The sequence below is a fragment of the Mixophyes fleayi genome, chromosome 3 (assembly GCF_038048845.1).
Source record: "Mixophyes fleayi isolate aMixFle1 chromosome 3, aMixFle1.hap1, whole genome shotgun sequence".
In the NCBI taxonomy this organism is placed as follows: Eukaryota; Metazoa; Chordata; class Amphibia; order Anura; family Limnodynastidae; genus Mixophyes; species Mixophyes fleayi.
Genome location: NC_134404.1, coordinates 17,637,518 through 17,644,364, shown reverse-complemented (window position 1 = coordinate 17,644,364; position 6,847 = coordinate 17,637,518). Strand labels below are relative to the sequence as shown.

The 6,847-nt window shown below is 47.7% G+C and overlaps 1 pseudogene; it reads left to right on the top strand.

The window, feature by feature from the left end:
- The first annotated feature begins 351 nt into the window (after positions 1–351).
- On the top strand, positions 352–458 carry LOC142146875 (U2 spliceosomal RNA; annotated as a pseudogene).
- The last annotated feature ends 6,389 nt before the right edge of the window (positions 459–6,847 follow it).

Here is a 6,847-nt window from a genome sequence, read left to right as displayed (position 1 = left end):
GAGCGAGCGTACGTGCTATACCGCATGGACCTGTCCGCTGTGCACTCCTGAAGTCAACAAGACACGGATCGTCACATACGCTGCTTGATGACGTCAGGAGTAACACGTTACGGTACGTGCACACTGCCATGCGGTGCACAGCCACCTGTATGAGTACAATATTCCTGCTTTACCTGCGGCAGCGAACACTATGAATTTGAATGGCATACAAACAATGTAGTGCAGCTCTCAATCGTTCCTTCGTGTATTACTTACTACCCCTTGTTTGTTATTTAACAATACAGTTTTGGTTGTGCCAGTGGAAAATACTGTACACATACTGTACGCATTGGTGATCTCATCTGGACATGTAGGGCTTCTTGACCTTTTGGCTAAGATAAAGTGTAGTATCTGTTCTTATCAGGCCTAACACCTGGTGGTCGTAATGCTGATTGTGGCTCTTCCATAGCGCAATCTAACACTGGTGAGGATTCAGTCTGATAAGACACTGCTGCATGGCGTACGCCTGGTCCTTTTCACGCCCAACACCTGGTGGTCCAAATGCTGGTCATGGCTCGTTCATAGCATGATCTAACACTGGTGAGGAACTGCTAAAGGTGGTGCTGCACCCGATCATACGCCGGCCAGAAGCAGGAAGATAACAGCGAGGAAGATTGACTCTTGGGAAGAGGCTCTGCTAGATCCTGCCTGCCGGGGAGAAGACATCCGGAGCGACTCCAGTTGAAGAAGCCTTCCCCCCCTCGGGACCAGCTCTAACTTAAGAAGCACCTCTCCCCAGCAGAAGCCCTTGCTCCTCTCTGCCCAGCAGGAGGATACCTGCACTGCTCCAACCCCCCGGAAGAAGATCGTCCTACAGACCAGCCTCTCTGCCCCAGGAAGAAGAGCCAGGAAGATGGCTTCAGCTACAGCAGCTCCTGCATCCACCCCTGCTCCTATCCCTGGGAAGAAGGAAGGAAAGACCCCCGCACCAAAGCCCCTCCCCAGAGCTGGAACCTCTACCTCCACTGCCCTGGGACTTGGTAAGCCCAGCCAGGATAATCCCCAGAGAACTCCCACTCTGGAACCCTCGATGAGACAGACCATTGTTCTGAAGGTAAAGGACGTGGACGGAAGGGTCCCAGACATGACGGCGGAGACCTTTGCAAAGAAGATGGTCCTCGATCAGGGCTTCTCGAGGGCTGAGATCCTTAGCATCCAGACCTACATCAATGGCATTTTCTATATCTCCTTCACATCCATCTGTAAGAGGTATTGGGAGGCAGTGAAGACTGCAAGACCGGACTCCCCATTGGCTCGCTTTGTGGGTAACTGCACCATCCAGGGGGAGGAAAGAAGGGTGACGGTCTCCATGAGAAACCCCCACATGCCGGGCAAGGATATCGCTACCTTCCTGAACCGCTTCTGCACTGTGGTCAAGGACCCCTCCAAGATCCTGGACGGGAACAACATCTGGACTGACAAGTGGTCTATCATTGTCCGACTTAGGAAAAGTGACACTACTCCCCCCTGACGTTGGGGGAGCTGCACTCTGCTGCTAAATGCTTTAGGTTGGGTAGGACTCCTGGCAGTGATGGTCTCCCAGCGGACCTCTATGTAGCACTGTGGGACCTCAGGTACGAGGATATCTCTTTCCTAGAGCGTCCATTTTTTCTACTTTGTTCTGTACGAGGATATGTTGGTGGAGGGCAGAATGCCTCCTACTCAGAGAGGGACTGATCACGATTCTGTATAAGCGTAAGGGGGAGAGGTGCACCCATATCTCTCCTGAGCGTGGACTACAAGATCCTGGCCATGGTACTAGCCAACAGGCTAAAGGTTGTCATTGGGCAGATTGTTCATCCTGATTTGTGGCATTCCTGGTCGCAGGATTGAAGACAGCCTTGAGCTGTTGAGGGACATGGTCCACTACATCAAAGATGCCCTGGTCAGTCTTGATCGAAGAGAAGGCCTTTGATCGTGTTTCTCATGATTTTATGCGTAAGGTTTTGTGCAGGTCTGGATTGGGTGATATATTTTGTTCTCATGTTAACCTGATGTACCTTGATATTTACAGCTCAGTGTTGGTAAACGGCTGGAAGACTGACCCCTTTTCAGTCCTGTCTGGGGTCAGACAAGGCTGTCCTCTTTCACCTCTCCTTTTTGTTTGTTGTATAGAGCTCTTCGCGATGTGCATCAGACGGAATCCAGAGATAAGATGCATCACCGCTCCCGGTCCTCACTGTCTAGAGGCCAAGTGTTCGCTCTATATTGGTGATGTCACTGTCTTCTGCGCTGATCAGCGTTCAGTGTCAGCACTCTTCCAGACCTGCGAGAACTTCAGCTGATCTTCAGGGGCAAACGTCAACTGCAGGAAGTCAGATGCGATGCTGTTCGGACAGTGGTACCTGTCATCCCCTGCTGCATTCCCCTTCACAATCAAGTCGGACTTCATCAAGATCCTTGGAGTTTGGTTTGGTGGAGAGGAGACGGCCCTGAAGTGTTGGGAAGAGACTGGCTACAGTCAGACAGAAGATTTGCCTGTGGAGCCTCAGACACCTTACCATCGAAGGGAAAGCACTGGTGCTGTGTGTTACGAGCCGCGGCGGCTCTGGGCACTGCCGCAACTTGCTTCCTGTCCAGTCTGAGTCATGACGACCGGGATGTCATTTCCTCCTGCCCCTGGCCGTGTCGGCGCCGTGTCCCGGCATCTAGGGCAGCCGGGCGCGTGCGCATGTGCAATATAATTATAACCCAGCTGGGCTAAGTATTCCCTGCTGTGCAGGACACTGTTCATTGGCCCCTGCATGTTTATAAGACAAGGCCTTCCTGCCGGTTATAGTTCCAGCTTCTGTGCTTTAGCCTGCTCCCTCTCTGTACCTGCTTATCATTATACCTGTTTATTGTTGCCGACCCTTGCCTGGATTTTTGGACTACGATTGACTGCCTGTGACCCTTGACCCATTGCCTGGACTCTTACGCTGCTGTTTTGCCTGTGACTTCTGACCTCGGATTGTTTACTGGATACGCTGTCTGCTGCCGGCCCTCGACCCTCGCCTGGACCTCACTCCGCCTTCATGGGTTCTCCGCAGCCAGCACCCATCTCACGACCCTCCGTCTGTCTGCAGCCAAGCCTGTCCCCACCACTAGGGGCAACAGTGAAAACCAGACTTTCGGAATAGACTCCGGGTTTTGTGGTGTTGGCGTTCCTAACACTGTGGAACGAGATCCTTCCCGTTCTGCAGTACACGGCCCAAGCTTGGCCACCTCTTGCTGCTGTCTGCAAGACCCTCACGAGGACAGTCTTCCACTTCATCTGGACAAGGAGCCCCTCAAAGGTGGGAAAGGGATTCCAGATATCCCCACCATGCTGCGGAACTTCTTTGTTTGTAACTACATCCGCAGGACCCTCATCGTAAAGAACATTTGCTCTGCTGGGAGGTCCATGTCTCGCTTCTTCCTCCTGACTCTTTGGAGGACCCTTGGTTGGGACAAGTGGGACAGCTCCGTCCCTTACAGCTGGACTACACCTAGGTTTTACCTGGATGTTGGACAATTTGTGAGGGAGCACCATCTGGAGGGACTTAAGCTACAAACTCATCAGAGTGAAAGTCTGTTCCAGGGCTCCCTGTTGCTACACCCAAACACGTGTGGGAGAATGTGGCCTCTAAGAGGCTCACTAATAGACATAAGGACATTGCATGGATGGCTATCCAGGGGGTTTGCCTCTCAGGACATTCATGCACTCCCGGAACCTGTGCAGATATGTCCACTGCCCCTTCTGCATCACCAGAAGGGAAACAGCTCAGCATATCTTTTGGGACTGCCCAACTGCACAGTCACTGTTGGATGCCCTGGAACTTGAACTTAAGGACAGTGTGCCCAGGACTTGCCTTTCATACCATTCGTTATTTTATGGATTATTTCCTGAGACCCACACCATTGGAGCCAACCAGGAGGCCTGGCACCTTATGAACTGTTTTAAGGACGCTATGTGGCTTGCCAGGAATTCCCTCATCTTGAAGCGGGAGAAGATGACCATCTGGGACTGTCGCAGGCTGATCCACAGCCTGCCTGCTAAGAGACTATAACACCCTTGACAGTCCTGAGGAAGAGGATGACGATTGATTGTTATTGATTGTTGTCCCCCTCTTCTCCTTCTCCCCATTGTGTTTTTTTATTATTAAAATCTTTGGTTTGTGCCTCCTGCTTTACCCCCTCCAACCCACTCCCCTATCACATTTTGAAGTGTTATAGATTGTCATGTCCTATTTATGCACCCTTCCCTTTTGTGTCTGTCCTCAATAAAACTTTGGGCTCGTGATTTCCCCACCCTACCCCTCACATCCACAGTTTTTTCTTGAAATGTTATATTGTTTAAGTTTGAATGGTTAGTGGAGTACTTGATGAATAGTGTAGAATAATCTTGTACTTTATGCCTTGTATTGTACTAAAATGTATGCATGATTATGTTTTATGGTGTACTGTGTACACTTGAATGTAATGTATCGTATGTGTTTTTTGTACTGTATGCAAAATAAAGCTACTTTTTCAATCAAAATTTGGGGTAATTAGGATGCCCTCCGGTGCGACCAGGGGAAGTAAATGTTTCTCATATTAACGTCTTTCTGCTTGAAAAAATACATTGCCAAACCACCACTATATTACAATACCCCGGTACTTACTTTCTTCCACCAGCACCTGTGGCTGCTCAGCCGGTTCAGGTGGGCTCCTAAACAGGACTGGAGAGTTGGAGAAATGGTTACTCTCTTTCAGGGCCCCCGCTGCCTCCTTCCGGACCAATTGCCCATGAGGCACTTCCTCATGGAGGTGGTGAGGGCGGGGGATGCGTTGGAGTCATGTTGAAAAATAGGACCAGTTATATATATAATGCTTTCTGTAGTGTAGGTGTACTAAACAATCATGTCCTAAAGTGTCTTAAAATATCTCCCACTCGAATGCTCCCATTACTGGTAACAGGAATTTTTGTGCTACACTTACTCTGTAATTTCCTCCCTTGTGCAACAAGACTTTACCCCTAACTTCCTAATATTCAACTGAAAACACTCCTCATAAGGTAAGCTTATCAAATTCCTGAACATTTTTTTTTAATCTTCCTAAAATTTCTACTCAATTACCACTTCATAACACAATTCAAACAAAACTTGCATTTTTTTCTCTTTCTATAGTCAAACGACCCACTGACCCAAAAACAACCGTTGCTGTGTGACTGCATTACATATTTTCACTATGCACTATTCTCATTACAATATGGCTGGACTAACATGCAATCTCTGCTATTTAAGTGCATGTATCAAACTCAAATTTCTATACATTGTAAGAAGAACCCTCTTACATATTTGCGCTTGTTAATAGCTAGTCTGGTTTTATTACTATGTTTATTCTCAATTTGAAAGTGCTGCAGAGAATACTGGCGCTGGATAAATAACTGTTAAGCTGATAGAAAGCAGATGGGTGCCAATCTTTAAAGATTATCTTTAAGTTCTTTTAATGCTCTTTTTTCATTTCTGGTCAGATTGGAGCTGCTCTTGGAATGTTGATGGATAGGGAGGCGGTCTATGTCGTCCTCCACTAGTTTCTCTAAATATAGCCGTGACTCAAAGAAAATCGAGTCTATCTTCAGAAAGCATTGGAAGATCCTGCTAGGTGATGATAAATTAAAACAAATTCTCCCTGAAAAACCCAAATTTGTCTACACCAAAGCAGATAACCTTAAGAATCAACTAGTCAGCAGCACCATACCTCCCGCAATAGACCCCCAAAAAGGGCACCTGGTTAGGTGAAAAAGAAAAAGGATTCTACTATTGCAACAGTTGCCATACCTGCAAAACCAACCAGCCGTAACCAAAGCACCAAGTCCACCACCTCCTATATCTGCCACTCCACCAAGGAAGAATTCACTGTCAATAATAAAATCACCTGTGACACCTCTGGGGTAATTTACCTGCTACAGTGCCCGTGTGTTTTTCAATATGTGGGAAGAATGATTAGAAAACTCCACATAAGAATTACTGAACACCATAGAAACATTAAAAAACGGATTAGAGAAACGCTGTGTTTCTGAACAATTCCGTATCTATCACACCCAGGATCCCACACAACTCCACTTTATGGGAATAAAAAAGGTTGATAAACCCTGGGGGGGGGGGGGGGAGGACTACATAAGACTTATTTCACAAGAGTAATTTCATTTTCAGTTTCAAAACCTGGATTCCACAAGGTCTCAACATAGATTTTGAAGTAAATCAGTTTTTATAACCTCATGTTCTCCCACAATTTCTTACCCTAAGCTTTATACCTCCCCCCTGGTATCTCTGCACATCTATGCTCAGATTTCTGGTCAAAGATTTATTAGCATCGCTGACAAAACTATTCACGAGATTATGGCTGATTTAATATGCACCCAACAACTGTTTCTATTAATGAACTATGAATGACTTGATTGTTTCATCAATGATACTATCCCTTTGCTGTTGGCCCTGGAGCCCGCCAATCATTAACAGGACCAATCAGAGGCCGCCGGGACTGACCAATTATGGCGCGGACCTCCTCCCAGGACTACCCTTAAGTAGCTGTTCCCTTTTCCTTCTGCAACTATCCTTGAAGAAGCCTTGGAGAAACGTGTAGGATATCAGCTGGTCCTCTACTCAAAAATCCCCTGCTTCAGATTGAAGCTAACAGAGGACAAGACTGTGTACTTCTTTCTACATCGCACGCGCCAACATCCCAAGCCGCGGCCGCAACTCTCCGGCTCCAAACACACACTACTACATCTCGGTGGTCATCGAGAGGGAAAAGGGTTTTTTGTTACACCAATGGGTTGTAAGTCCTCCATCTGCCCCAGCAACCA